The sequence below is a fragment of the Tursiops truncatus genome, chromosome 4, assembly GCF_011762595.2.
Source record: "Tursiops truncatus isolate mTurTru1 chromosome 4, mTurTru1.mat.Y, whole genome shotgun sequence".
In the NCBI taxonomy this organism is placed as follows: domain Eukaryota; kingdom Metazoa; phylum Chordata; class Mammalia; order Artiodactyla; family Delphinidae; genus Tursiops; species Tursiops truncatus.
In genome coordinates this window covers 137,642,592-137,657,633 of record NC_047037.1, presented here as the reverse complement: position 1 = coordinate 137,657,633, position 15,042 = coordinate 137,642,592, and the positions used below count along the sequence as shown (strand labels likewise).

The 15,042-nt window shown below is 45.9% G+C and overlaps 2 long non-coding RNA genes across 3 annotated transcripts in view; one reads left to right on the top strand and one right to left on the bottom strand.

The window, feature by feature from the left end:
* Positions 1-1,879: 1,879 nt before the first annotated feature.
* Positions 1,880-7,839, bottom strand: LOC141278621 (uncharacterized). Of its 2 annotated transcripts, XR_012331616.1 has the most exons (4): positions 7,786-7,839; positions 4,216-4,234; positions 2,170-2,256; positions 1,880-2,059 (listed from the first exon to the last, which is right to left on the bottom strand). It is a non-coding gene; the product is annotated as an uncharacterized lncRNA (long non-coding RNA). The 2 variants fall into 2 exon arrangements; XR_012331617.1 differs by lacking the exons at positions 4,216-4,234; positions 7,786-7,839 and adding an exon at positions 2,879-2,990.
* The window catches only part of LOC141278620 (uncharacterized), a 7,540-nt gene continuing 206 nt past the window's right edge, over positions 7,709-15,042 (top strand). The window contains exons 1-4 of the long non-coding RNA XR_012331615.1: positions 7,709-8,416; positions 10,452-10,577; positions 10,697-13,810; positions 14,198-15,042. The exon at positions 14,198-15,042 is cut by the window's right edge and continues 206 nt beyond it. This is a non-coding gene — a long non-coding RNA (uncharacterized lncRNA). The remainder of the gene's footprint in view (positions 8,417-10,451; positions 10,578-10,696; positions 13,811-14,197) is intronic.

The following is a 15,042-nucleotide window of genomic DNA, read 5'->3' as shown; positions in this document are numbered from 1 at the left end:
TAGAGAAAGCCTGTGTGCAGCAACAAAGACCCAATGCAGACCCAAAGCAGCCAAAAATTTTTTAAAAAATAATAATAAAACATGAAAAATATAGCCTATCAGGCAATAGTGAATATAAATAGAGTGGTAAAAAAAATTATACATTTAATCCAAAAGAAAGTAAGAAAAGAGAAAAAAAGAAATAAAAAAGGGATGAGACAAATATAAAAAAGTAGCAAGATAACCAATTTAAATTCAACCATAGGGCTTCCCTGGTGGCGCAGTGGTTGAGAGTCCGCCTGCCGATGCAGGGGACATGGGTTCGTGCCCCGGTCCGGGAAGATCCCACATGCTGCGGAACGACTAGGCCGGTGAGCCATGGCCGCTGAGCCTGCGCGTCCGGAGCCTGTGCTCCGCAACAGGAGAGGCCACAACAGTGAAAGACCCATGTACAGCAAAAAAAAGAAAAAAACATATATATGTAAATTCAACCATAATGATAACACATGTAATAGTCTACACTCCAAAGACAGATATTCTAAGGTTAAAAAACAAAACTGTGTGTGATCTCCAAAAAATCTACTTTAAATGTGATGACAAAGATATGTAAGAATAAAAAGACGGAAATAGATATACCATGAAAAGAGTAAACAAAATAAAGAGTAGCTTCATTAACTTTTAAGAGAAGACGGACTTCGGAAGAAGAATTATTAATATGGGTAAAGAAGATTGTTTCATACAGATAGAGGTCAATTTACCACAAAAGCATAACAATCCTAAATGTGTGCATATACAAAAACAAAGTTAACGGGCCTCATAGACTAGGCAGAGCAACTTTTTAGTTGGAAATTTTAGCATTCCTTTCTTAATAGTTTATAGAACAAGTAAACAGATACTAAATAAGGATATTATTCACCAACTTGACCTAAAAATGTCTACCCACACCAGCAGAATAAACCATTCTTTTCAAGTGCACATGGAACATACACCAAGATAGACCATATGCTAAGTCACAGAATAAGCCTCAACAAATTTTTTTTTTTTTTTTGGCTGCATTGGGTCTTCATTGCAGTGCATGGGCTTCTCATTGCTGTGGCTTCTCTTGCAGAGCACAGGCTCTAGGCACATGGGCTTCAGTAGTTGTGGCTCGTGGGCTCTAGAGCACAGGCTCAGTAGTCGTGGCGCACGGGCTTAATTGCTCCGCGGCATGTGGGATCTTCCTGGACTAGGGCTTGAACCTGTGTCCCCTGCCTTGGCAGGTGGATTCTTAACCACAGTGCCACCAGGGAAGCCCAACAAATTTTAAAAGGATTGAAATCATACAAAGTTTATCCTTTGCTTAACAACAGAATTTAGTAAGAAATCAACAACAGAAGAATATCTGGAAAATCTTCAAACATTTGGAAATTAAACAGCATACGTCTAAATAACACATGGGTCAAAGAAGAAACTACAAGGAGGATTAAGAATATTTTGAACTAAACAAGAATAAAAATACCAGCAAAATTTGTGAGGTATAGCTTAAAAAAATGAATTAAACTTCCATCTTAAGATGTTAGGAAAGAAAAAAATGCAAATTAAATCCAAAAATCAGAAGCAGAAAATAATAAACATAAAAGTAGAAATCAATGAAATGAAAAACAACAGCAAAATAACAACATGAACGAAACCGAGAGTTGAGTCTTTGAAAAAAAAATACACAATGAAATTGATAAACCTTTAACTAGACTTATTCAGAAAAAAAGAGAGAAGACACAAATTACCACTTCAGGAATGAAATAGAAGCATCACTACAGACACTATAGGCTTTAAAAGGATAAAAATAATATGAGCAATATTACTCCAATTACTTTAATAACTTAAATTATATTTTTTTTGTCACAATATTACTTTGGTTGTATTGAAGAGTGTCCTTATTTTTAGTATATACATGCAGAAATATTGGAAGGGCAACTCACTTTCAAATGATTAAACACAATTTTGATGGTTGGTGAATTGAAATTTTGAATCTCACTGGCTGGTGTACAAATGTTCATTGTGTTCTTTCTTTCCCTTTTCTGTGTACTTGAACATGTTCATACTACGAAATTGGGAAAAAGAAATCCAGCATAAATACTTGTCAGCAGAGAGGTTCTCACTCCAGATTCTTCACTTGAAATAGGCTGATGGTGGGAAGGACGGTGTCCTGACCTTTTTTCCCAGAGGGCGGTGTTGTGACCTTCCCTCTGTGTCAGGATGAAGCTTCTTGGTGGGGATGCTGGTGGGCTGTGGAAACTCCTATAAGACAAACACAGAGAAGAAGGACCTAGATCACTGGGTGACCAGTCTTGCCCTTTCACCAACAGCAAGAGCCAAGAAAAATATTTAGTAGCTTAATCTAGAGGTTTAGCTACTAACAACAACTTGGGAAATGCCTGGGGGAGTCAGTCTTGGGCCTTGTTCTGTAAACAGAGGCCTGACATACTTAATTGGTCCCAGAGGTTGGAAAAGGAGGCCTTGACTCACACAGACATGAAACTTAGCCTAATTAAATACTAATTACTCATAAGAGCCTTGTTTACCTAAACTTCCCATAAACCAAGTTTGGTATGAAATGAGAGCAGGCATAAAGGAGCAGAATCACTGCTCGGAAAGTGACATCAATTCAGTCCTTTTTTCAGAAATGGTGTTGCTAATTGCACAAGAATCAACAATACATGAGTTGATAAATCCCACACTTAGGGGCTGTGAACAGCTTTCCTACATTCCTAGGGAGCTCTATGTTTGGAATGGGTACAATGAAAGGAAGAATAGTTGGCCATCTGAAGCCACTTTGGATGAAAGAAGCAGAATTCTCCGTATTTCTATATATCGCTGTAATGAGAGAATCTGTCAAGGACATGAATGATTGCATGCTTACGACTCTAGTAAGATATCAGGAAAAGAGGCCTGGTAATGCGAGTTTCCCCTTGGCCTTGGGTGCTGGCTGATGTTCGGGCATCCAGCCACCCTCTCTGTCTGAGTGGAGACCTGAGAAGGAGCCAGAGGGAGGAACAGCATTAAAACTTCCTTGCGGGACGAAAACGAACCACTTGCTACTTAACTTTTTATGGTCCATTTGTTCAAGAAATGGAGCGTCTCAATCACGAATGCTGTTATAGACACTAGATACAGTGGAGAAAAAGACAAATTAAATTGCTGTTTTTATGCAGCTTACGTTGTGGTTGAAGTCATAAAATCAAAATTATTTAAATAAGAAAAAAAATATGTGAGGAAAGCTTTGGACTTAGAAAATCTGGTCTCTCATCCCAGCGTTGCAGCTAGTTGCTGGGGACCCTGAGTGATGAGTCCTTTGACCCCCGCTTTAGACCTTAAGGTCTCATTTATCTTGGGTGGAAATGACCACATTTCCCAAAACAGCCCTTCCAGCCCGATCTTTGTAAGGGGAGATCTGAGTACAGTCCAGTGGGGAAGGGCTGGGCTTTGAAGTAAAGCATTTGGGCTGCTCAGTGATTGAATCTCTGATCTTGGTCAAGTCATTTAACCTCTCTGAGTTTAGTTTTCTTGCTGTGAAATGAGATGATAATGTTTGTTCAGTTGAGATCCCACAGGCAAGACAACACTCTGCTCCTGACGTGCCCTCGTACCTGGTACCTGGCCGCAGCTCCCCTGGGGAGCTTACCTGTGAAAAAGGTTTTGCAGGGCAGAAACAATGGTCATTTTATTAGTGAAGCAACCCAGAAAGTGGGCAATTTCCCCCCAGTCGCCCAGCCTAAGAAGGTTTGGCTCATAATGGAAAAGGCGTCCCACCCCCCTCCCTCATTCTGAACATCTGTGGTCTGAAGAACTGGAAAATTACCTTCAAATGAGAAAAAAATCCCTGGCGGCACGTACTTTCATTATCCACACTGAGTTTGTGCTCCTTTTGGAAAATGTGTCCAGTTGAACACGTCGGGGCCATTTTTCACACGGCCTGTCCTGGCTCTGAGAGACCAGCAAGAGGGGCAGAGGGACCTGGGCTTGGGCTGCTGTGCACCAGCTGTACCCCTCGGGGTGACTCTAGTAGAGGCCGGCCCTCCCGCGTCCACATGTCAGGGGACGATTCCTGCGACCACGGACAACTGACCCCCCAGGGGCCTTGTGGTAGAAACCTCGAGGGCAAGGCTGCAGCAGTGGTTCAACACAATAGCATCATTTCTTCTAATTTCCAGAACATGATAGATGATTAACAACACAAGACTGGGATCCAGCACTTACAGAGAACCTGCAGAAATCACTAAGAAAGAGACAAGCGAACCAATTAAAAAATGGGCAAAGGTCCTGAGCCGTTGCTTTACAGTAGAGCAGGGTCCACAAATGAAGGCGCCTCAGGCCAAATCCCACCCCCCAGCCTGGTTTATAAATAGTTCTATTGGAAGAAAGCCACACCGTTCACTCCCATGTGGTCAAGGGCTGCTTTTCTCTACAGCAGCGGGGCTGATGAGTTGGGGCAGAGACTGTGTGGACAGCTGGGGCTCTCAGACGTCTGTGGCTGAAATGCAGAGTGATACCACCCTGGAAACTGTTCTGCTGTATCCCCTACAGGTAAACACACGTGCTTCCATGACCAGAGGTTCCTGGGTGTGTGTAACTCAGGTGAGATGGGGGCTCAGGCCACCAACAGACACTCGTGAGAATATCCATAATCATCGTCATGTATAATAGTCCCAAACATGAGCTAACCCAAATGGTCATCAGTTGTAGGACAAGTTGAATCAACTGTGCTATATTCACATAATGGGACGGTACACAGTAAACAAACAAACAGTTGTTCCAGGCGAGGACACGTCACAGACACAGTGTCGAGTGAAGAAAGACCCCAGCGCGTGTACTGTGTGAACCCACCTGCAGGAAGTCCAGTGACACGTGGTGCTGGGTGTCGGGACAGAAGCCGCCTCCAGCCTGGGGATCCTTGGTGGGGGTTGCTATTGACCAGGGGGCCTGCTGGGGCCTGGAAAGTTCTACATATTGCTCGGGGAGGTGTCCCATGCTGGAGACGTATGTTAAAGGTCCCTGAATGGTACCCCGAACATTCAAGCACCTGCAGTGCAAGTGTGGTATCTCAATAAAAAAGAAGAAGATTAAAGAAAAGAAAGACTGGGAATCCTTTTGGACTTGAATCTTAATACCAGCAGTGGCCTCTGCAGAGTGAAGTTTTTTTTTTTTTTTTAACATCTTTATTGGAGTCTAATTGCTTTACAATGGTGTGTTAGTTTCTGCTTTATAACAAAGTGAATCAGTTATACATATACATATGTTCCCATATCTCTTCCCTCTTGCATCTCCCTCCCTCCCACCTTCCCTATCCCACCCCTCTAGGTGGTCACAAAGCACCCAGCTGATCTCCCTGTGCTATGTGGCTGCTTCCCACTAGCTATCTATTTTATGTTTGGTAGTGTATATATGTCAATGCCACTCTCTCACTTTGTCACAGCTTACCCTTCCCACTCCCCCTATCCTCAAGTCTGGTCTCTAGTAGGTCTGTGTCTTTATTCCCGTATTACCCCTAGGTTCTTCATGACTTTTTTTTTTCTTAGATTCCATATATATGTGTTAGCATACGGTATTTGTTTTTCTCTTTCTGACTTACTTCACTCTGTATGACAGACTCTAGGTCCATCCACCTCACTACAAATAATTCAATTTTGTTTCTTTTTATGGCTGAGTAATATTCCATTGTATATATGTGCCACATCTTCTTTATCCATTCATCCGATGATGGACACTTAGGTTGCTCCCATGTCCTGGCTATTGTAAATAGAGCTGCAATGAACATTTTGGTACATGACGATTTTAGAATTATGGTTTTCTCAGGGTATATGCCCAGTCGTGGGATTGCTGGGTCGTATGGTAGTTCTATTTGTAGTTTTTTAAGGAACTTCCATACTGTTCTCCACAGTGGCTGTGTCAATTTACATTCCCACCAACAGTGCAAGAGGGTGCCCTTTTCTCCACACCCTCTCCAGCATTTATTGTTTGTAGATTTTTTGATGATGGCCATTCTGACCGGTGTGAGATGATATCTCATTGTAGTTTTGATTTGAATTTCTCTAATGATTAATGATGTTGAGCATTCTTTCATGTGTTTGTTGGCAATCTGTATATCTTCTTTGGAGAAATGTCTATTTAGATCTTCGCCCATTTTTGGATTGGGTTGTTTGTTTTTTTGTTATTGAGCTGCATGAGCTGCTTTTCAATTTTGGAGATTAATCCTTTGTCAGTTGCTTCATTTGCAAATATTTTCTCCCATTCTGAGGGTTGTCTTTTGGTCTTGTTTATGGTTTCCTTTGCTGTGCAAAAGCTTTTAAGTTTCATTAGGTCCCATTTGTTTATTTTTGTTTTTATTTGCATTTCTCTAGGAGGTGGGTCAAAAAGGATCTTGCTGTGATTTATGTCATAGAGTGTTCTGCCTTTGTTTTCCTCTAAGAGTTTGATAGTTTCTGACATTTAGGTCTTTAAGTCTTTGAGCGTATTTTTGTGTATGGTGTTAGGGAGTGTTCTAATCTCATACTTTTACATATACTTGTCCAGTTTTCCCAGCACCACTTATTGAAGAGGCTGTCTTTTCTCCACTGTATATTCTTGCCTCCTTTATCAAAGATAAGGTGACCATATGTGCGTGGGTTTATCTCTGGGCTTTCTATCCTGTTCCATTGTTCTATATTTCTGTTTTTGTGCCAGTACCATACTGTCTTGATTACTGTAGCTTTGTAGTGTTGTCTGAAGTCAGGGAGCCTGATTCCTCCAGCTCCATTTTTCATTCTCAAGGTTGCTTTGGCTGTTCGGAGTCTTTTGTGTTTCCACACAAATTGTGAAATTTTTTGTTCTAGTTCTGTGAAAAATGCCAGTGGTAGTTTGATAGGGATTGCATTGAATCTGTTAATTGCTTTGGGCAGCAGAGTCGTTTTCACAAGGTTGATTCTTCCAATCCAAGAACATGGTATATCTCTCCATCTGTTTGTATCATCTTTAATTTCTTTCATCAGTGTCTTATAATTTTCTGCATCTACAGGCCAATATCACTGGTGAACATAGATGCAAAAATCCTCAACAAAATACTAGCAAACAGAATCCAACAGCACATTCAAAGGATCATACACCATGATCAAGTGGGGTTTATTCCAGGAATGCAAGGATTCTTCAATATACACAAATCAACCAATGTGATACACCATATTAACAAATTGAAGGAGAAAAACCATATGATTATCTCAATAGATGCAGAGAAAACTTTCAGCAAAATTCACCACCCATTTATGATAAAAACCCTGCAGAAAGTAGGCACAGAGTGAACTTTCCTCAACATAATAAAGGCCATATATGATAAACCCACAGCCAACATCATCCTCAGTGGTGGAGTTTTAACTAGAATTCACACTGCAATACCTTTTAAGCTTTGCCCTAAAAAGAACGAACATTTCAGAATGTACTAAAGTCTTCTGTAGTAACCTGTTTCTCTCCCTCCGCCCCCCGTCCCCACCAAAGCTGAGGACACTAGCTATGGCCCTGGCCTGATCCCTGATGTAGATGTGTTTTGAGGTGACACCTGTGGGGTGTGTGTGTGTGACTCATACTGAGGGGACCAAGGACCGAGGCTTACGCCAGTCCTGCCCTGGTGGCCACGGAGGCCAGTCCTATTCACTGGAAGGCAGATGTTCTGGAGGTGGTGCCTCCCCAGGGTCAGCTGGTCCCATCGTGGGTCCAGGAGGAGAACACAAGGGCCATGGTCTTTCTAGGTGAACCCAAGCCCCACCTTAATGGAGCAAATACCGAGGACCCCCATCATACCTCTGACAGGAAAGCATCCCTACCCCATGATGCCTAGGACCCGGTGGATGCAGGGTCACAGGTGTGAAGGAAGGAAAGCTAAGGCAGCACCTTTTGGTCTCAAAGCAGGTGAATGTTTCCTATTAGGTATTGGGATGATGTCTGCTGCTCTCAGACTGTCCCTGGGAAAGACTCAATGGTTTCCCAATGGTCTCCCATGGGTTGGGATTTTGGGTCCGACTGGATCATCCGGTAGTGGAGGGTGGAGTCACATCGGAAATGTCCTGGTACCTCCCCCATCACTGCACACGCATGTGAAACGCTGCTCAGCTGACGTGCTCACGTAACAGGGCTTGAGGATAGGCAGGTCCATGAACGCCTTTTCCTGGTAGGTTTGACTTAAAGCCACCTCTTCACTCACCCCCAGTGAAGGCGAGGAGCCACACAGAAAGAGAGTCAGTGAGACAGACTCTGAACACGTCCCAACAAGGGAACCTTTATGAGGACATGATGAGGTCACAGATGTGGCAGGACTGCCTCTCCCCACTTTTCCTTCCTGCCCATCCTGGGGCAGAGACGGGCCTCCCAGGAGCCAAGCACAGCAAACAGAACAGAACTCGTCTTCATGGAGCATGTGCAGGATTACACGCAGGTGCAAACTATGAACTCAAGGTCATTGGTTGAGTTCATGATGAATCTGTGTCAATCCCAGGACATTCCTTAGAAGATTACTTTAAAAATATCTAAGGGGTGTGTGTGTGTGTGCGCGCACGTGTGTGTTATTTTTCTGTATTGTTTTACTCTTTCCTTAAAAGTATAAGGAGTAGGACTTCCCTGGTGGCGCAGTGGTTGAGAGTCCGCCTGCCGATGCAGGGGACATGGGTTCGTGCCCCGGTCCGGGAAGATCCCACATGCCACGGAGCGGCTGGGCCCGTGAGCCATGGCCGCTGAGCCTGCGCGTCCAGAGCCTGTGCTCCGCAACAGGAGAGGCCACAACAGTGAGAGGCCCGCGTACTGCAAAAAAAAAAAAAAAAAAAGTATAAGGAGTAGATATCAGACACATTTTTCATTCTATCCTAGGTTCAGGCCAGTTGAATCCCAGCTTAGAGGTTTTGCAAGGCCTCCATTTTGAAGTATCATGTGTCACCGTCTTCATTTCCTGTGGCTGCTATAACAAATGACCACAAGGGTGGGAGGGAGGGAGGCGCAAGAGGGAAGAGATACGGTAATATATGTGTAGCTGATTCACTTTGTTATAAAGCAGAAACTAACACACCATTGTAAAGCAATTATACTTCAATAAAGATGTTAAAAAAAACCCAAAATAACAACAAAAAAAACAAATGACCACAAATGGGGGTGCTTAAAACAACAGAAATTTATTGTCTCCCCGATCTGGAGACCAGAAGTCTGAATCAAGGTGTCGGCAGGGTTGGTTCTTTCTGAAGGCCCTGAGGGAGGAATTGGTCCAGGTCCCTCTCCCAGCATCTGGGTCTCTGCCTCTGTCTTCACGTGGTTTCTTCCCTGTGAGTCTGTTTTCCATAAGAACACCAGTTGCGCAGGATTAGGGGCCCACCCTAACCCAGTATGACCTCATCTTGACTAATGACATCTTCAAGGACCCTATTTCCAATAAGGTCACCTTCTGAGGTTGCAAGTGGACATGAATTTAGGGAGATGCTGTTCAACCCAGCACAGGCATCAAATGTGTCTATCAGTCACCTCACACTGCAGATGGGTGGAAGGACCCACCTGTGACCACATCCTGAAGACAACCTCAGGCAAAGCGTTCTGGAAGGAAAAGTGTGTCATGAGCACGGGTGGGGAGGGCAAGGGCTGGCGAGCAGGTTGCCATGGTGATTGTGTCTCATGTCTACCATGGTTCCCCCAGTTCTCAGGGGGTCCTGCCCTCCCTCCATGGACCATTCACAGTCCACACACTCCCCACACAGGGGTCAGTGCATGGCCAGCAGCCTCTCCTCCTCCCTTGATAGTCTGGGGTCCAGAGATGATGGAGCTGTAGAGCAGCTTGTAGCTCTGGGGGTAGGAAAGGCCTCCTTCCAGGAGGGTGGCTGCCTGGGTGAGCCCCGGGGGAGGGTGCAGATTTGTCGCCCTAGCAATGGGTAGAGGACCCTCTGGGCCTAACTCAAAGTACAGGAGTTCACGCGAGGGGTTAGCCTTTAGTGGTAAGGTAAGAGTTCTGGGCGGAGTTTGATGCCAATTGATGGCAAATCCTCCAGGATTTAGTATCCTCACCATTATGTTATGAACCTGGGAACTGGATGGGGGGTTGCATCTCATAGGTCGTTCTCTAGCAGGGTATGTGGCTGGAGTGATGTAGTCTGTGTTTGGGGGACGGTCAAGGGAACTCCTCCAAGTCTCAAATTCCACAAACACTGTTCCCTACACCTCTCTGTCTCAGAAATTAGTTGATAAGACTTGGCATTAACTTTGCCCAGGAGGAAAAAAATATATATATATATTTATCTGCAGCCTGTTTTTAATAAATCTTAATAGATGGGCTAGGAGCTGCCTTATTGTCTCCTCCCACTCAGAGAGTCCAATGGCGGGTAGAGATTTTATTTCAGCTTAAAGATTCTGTGTGATGCCTGAAATGAGATATTTAGAAGGCGTGTGATATAGACCTGCCCATTAGTTCTAATCTTACAACTACTCGAATCTCCCAGGTTTTGTTCATCCTGACCTCATGATTCAGACTTGAAATTTCACCAGCAGTGGGAACAGCAGAGTATTCAAATAGAAAACCAGTCCCAAACTGGCCATCATTGACACTCATTGACCAAATTGCATCAGTGAGTATTTGCCAAGGTTGAGGTCAGATGTTGGTGTGGGATGAAATGGCAGAAAAACTGTGTTTGTGGATGACGTGAGAGCTCCATGGATCTGTCTGATTAGGTGTCTTGTCTTCCAGCGTTGCTGATAACTTCTAGGGGTCTCAGGATGGGGGTTCCAATCAGGACCAGCTTCTGCCTCTTCCTCAGGTCTGGTTTTGAAGGTCCAGGAGTAACCCTCAGTCAGAAATCCAGAGAGCACTTCACCACCACCACTGTTGGGGACAGAATACCTGGGTCTCGCCCCTTGTGGCCTCTCCTTCCCTAGGAGAGTGGCAGCCCCTCCCCAGAAGCTTCCCTGGCAGGGAGGTGCTCCCTATACACACAGGAGTGGGAGCCCCCAGCCCCAGCCCTGCTCCCTGGAGGAACTGCTGTGGGTCTGATGGGTCATTGGCGAAGGCTGAGCCCTTGTGGTCCCTGCTGTCTTCCCTGGGAAGTTTGGAAGCTGGACCAAACAATCCCCTTCCCTGAGGGCCCACAAGGAGAGTGCAACAGCCTTGGACAGAGGGTGACTCCAGAGGGAGGATGCCTTGCAAACTCAGAAACAGGGATGCTTGTCACTGCTCCTATACTTGTAAAGCATGAGCCCAGGTGTGACCAACTGCACCTTTGAGCTCTCTCACCTTGTCTGTTCTGATGGACGCTGTGACTCTGAACAGAGTGCTCTATTTAAGACAGAGTTTGCTATTGGCAGAATGATTGTAAACATATAACCAATAGGATTCATTCACATGCAACTGATAGAAACTCAGCTCTGTCTGGCTTAAACCTCAAAGGGGACTCAATGGCTCAGGGCATTTAAGAGAGGAGGATATGGGACTTCAGGAACAGCTGGATCCAGGGTCCAGCTCTCAGGACTCTGGCTCTGTCTTTTGGCTTCACCGCTTTCTCTGCAGTAGCTTAGTTCTCAAATAGGAGATCTCCAAAAGGGAGGAGATGACCAATGATGCCCCAGGCTTACAGGATTCTTGGTGCTCATGGTTTCAAACTGAGAGAACTTCCCTCTTTCTTAACATCTGTACTAAGCTGTAAAAGGGGGCTGGGCCCAGGCTTGCAGGAGTCACATGTCCACCCTGTACTTCAGGGCTGGAGGTCATTCCCACTTGGAGGAGGGCAACTCCCAGAAAGCAGGGAAGGAGGCAGTGTTGCGGGGCACCCAGCATCAGGCTTCCACTACCAGTGCTCAGAGACTAGGCTCCCCGAGGGGATGTTCCCTGGCACCTAGTGAGAGTCGGGAGACAGCAATCAGCAGAGGTTGGATGTGACCAAGAGCCTCTAAAAACCGCTGCTTGCTGACCATCTCACAACTCTGAAAACCTGAGAATGTCACCTAAATAACAGGAGAAAGGGCTGCGAGTCCCTCTGCCCTGTCCTGGGTGGCAGGCGCCACGGTGAGTCCAGAGCTTTCTCCAGGCTGTGCCAGCAGACTGGTGCACTTGACATTTAAACCATATTCCAGCCCCGGGTTCCTTTGAGAGACTAGATCATCTCTGAACTGAATATCCAGGTAAATCGAGAGAAAGATTGGGAGAAGATCCCCTCTTCTGAAACGCCTGTTTCTTAGGAGAAGCACAGGGAGGGAGCGGACCAGTCCTCCTCTGTGACTCTGCACCTTCCACGAGGTCCCAGCTCAGAACCAGGGGTGAGTTCTTTCCCGTATCCCCACCCTTCTGACCCCCGCTTGGCGATCACGGAAAAACCCAGGGAGGGATGTGACTTTTCAGGGTCCATAAATGAACTTGGATGGGCAAAAAAAAACCCCACAACATTTTAATTTTCACTAGCTTCCAACTAAAATGTAGCATTTTCTTCATTAATTGAATGGAGGCAACACATTACAGCAGCATTAGCAACACCTGTGATTTTGTCACCAGTCGAAATCACAGGTATTTCATACGGCATTAACGCTGTTGTGAAACCTCGAAACACTGCTTCTGCTCGTAACTGCTTTGAAATTGCAGTAGTTATTAGACCTGCCGCTGATCTTATTCTACAACATGTTAATAAAAAGCACATAGATCACTTTTCCACGACTATATTTCAATATGCATTTCAATGTACAGTAACTGGTTTCATTTGTCATCCTCTGTATTTTATGTTATGCGTTTAAAAATATGATTCTGAGAAGGGGCCCGTGGTCTTCACCAGCCTGCCACTGGGAGCCACAGTACGTCCTATGTGCTGGCACTGTGCTGTGAGTTTTGCAAGTGTTATTAAGAGAATCCCCACAGCTACACTATGAGGTAGGTATGAAGAATTCCCCCATTTAACAGATGAAAAGATTGAGGCTCACAGAGTGGATAAATTCCCCCAGGACTCAGAGTCAGTAAGTGGCAGAGTTGGAATTCAAATCCAGAGAGTCTAGCAGGGAGCTACCTCACCTTCTTGACTCAGAGGTGACGGTCAAGCTCTGGTCCAGGGAGGGGGCAGGTGTCAGACGTGTTCCCAAAGCCCGTGCATCCTCCAACCAGGTTCACAGGAAGGTATGAACAGAGCAGGTGCCTGTGGGCACAGGCGGGGCCTTAGGAGGCACACCCTTGAGGGACGACAGGTGAGAACAAGAGAACGTGCCTCGGGCTATATTCGGGGACCCTTGATTTTTTTCCCAAACACTCCTTGCAGGGTTCCCCAAATTTTCCTATCTGTGATATCTGACCTATACTTAGATATCTGATTTTAGGTATTTTTTTCAAAAGGAGTCATCAGAAATTTTAAAACAATAAAGAGGAGGTGCAATGTTTTAGGCTGGTAATAATATTATCAGTTTCTGATCAGTGAGAGAGGTGATATTTTCACTCTTCCACAAAGATCTCTCCATCCCTGTTGATGACAGAGAACTTGACCCATTTCTTTCTTATTCTTTAAACTGGAAAATCCCAGTTCATAGTTAAAGCTCATGGTTGACAGTGAATAAATAATGGCTCAGAGAGGATTTAAGTTCAAAATGAACCCAAAAACTAGGGAGCGATTTCTCAATGAAGAAGATTCTGCTTCCCTGAAAGATCATGGGAGCATGCTGACTTTTCTCCCCTCCCCTCTACTCCCCTGTCTTTCCTGATGGTTCCTGGCAGGTCCTCAGCTCCCCAGCAGGTCTCTCCCCACCCCGAAGCTCCTCTCCCTGAATCACACATCAGCAGGGTTTACTTGAAATGATTATTGAACATTGCTTAGAAATGGAAACCAACCAAGGAGAGGTGAGTAAAATATCCAGCTCCCCTGCTTTCTCAGTGGGAAACACTGAACGCAGCCCTTTTCCCTGTAATTTCATGAGCATATTTGCAGGTGCTCCCGGGTGGGGAGAACTTCTCCATGTGTCTCCAAGTGCCTGGTGCCCATCGCATGCTCAGTCTGGGTGGGGTTGGGATGGATGTCGGGCAGGTGACCTGGATTGAGGTGGGAAGAGGAGGTGAGGAAGGGAAGGAGTGATGGAGGTGGGAAAGGGGAGGAAAGAGACAGGAGGGGAGGGAGGGGAGGCGGGAAGCACCTGGAGACAAAGACGGAGCCAGGGGATCAGAGAAGGGAAGGGGCGGAGACGCTGCTCTTCACAGACTCGGGTTCACATCCTGCTCTGGCCTCACCAGCTACTGAATCTGACCTGTTTCTCACCTGGAGACTGGAGACCCTGCGCAGACCTCATAGGATCGGCATGAGGGTGGTCCCCTCTGTGTGTAGACAGGGAGGTGGGCGCCCAGACAGTGGACACGCAGGTGATGTGGGCCTGACGTCATCTGTCACCTTGAGCTGCTGCTCACCTGGGCTTCGAGGACAGAACATTCTCCAGTGTCTGATCTCTGTCCATGTGTTGCCATGGGAACCCTCTCCCCGTCCTCTACCTGCTCTTCACTCTGAACCCATCCTGGCCCTTCGGGATCAGATGCCCGCAGCCGCCACCAGCCAGGAGCTGTGGCACCAGAGATGGTGTCATGGCCCCCAGAGCACCTGGGACAACCCAGCTGCAGGTCAGCACTTTTCCTCCCTGAAGCTCTCAACACAGGATCCTGAGCCCCCTTGTCACCTGTTGGCCCCAGTCCCACAGGAACCAAACTGGGGGTGTCGGTACTCAGCATCCTATCGTTTCACCTCGTTCCGTGAGCGTTCTCATTTTTAGAGCGACCCGAATATCACCAGGGGAGCCCAGACTTTCTGCACTTGTCTCCCTATTCCTGAGCTCAAGGCGGCGTGAAAAGTGGGTTTATCATTTCATTGGCAGCATCGTCCTTACTAAAAACCCCACCCCCTGCACCTCCTGCCATCGTTTCCTGGCTTCCTCACCGTCACAGCTTAGAGACAATAAATAACTTATCCAAACAATCTTTGGCATCGTTCAGCCCTGAAACCAGGCCACGCCATAATCCGGGTGGGAGTGGCCAGTAAAATTACTACCTCGGTCCCCTGTTCTTAATAACTATCTTTTCTGTGTATAAGA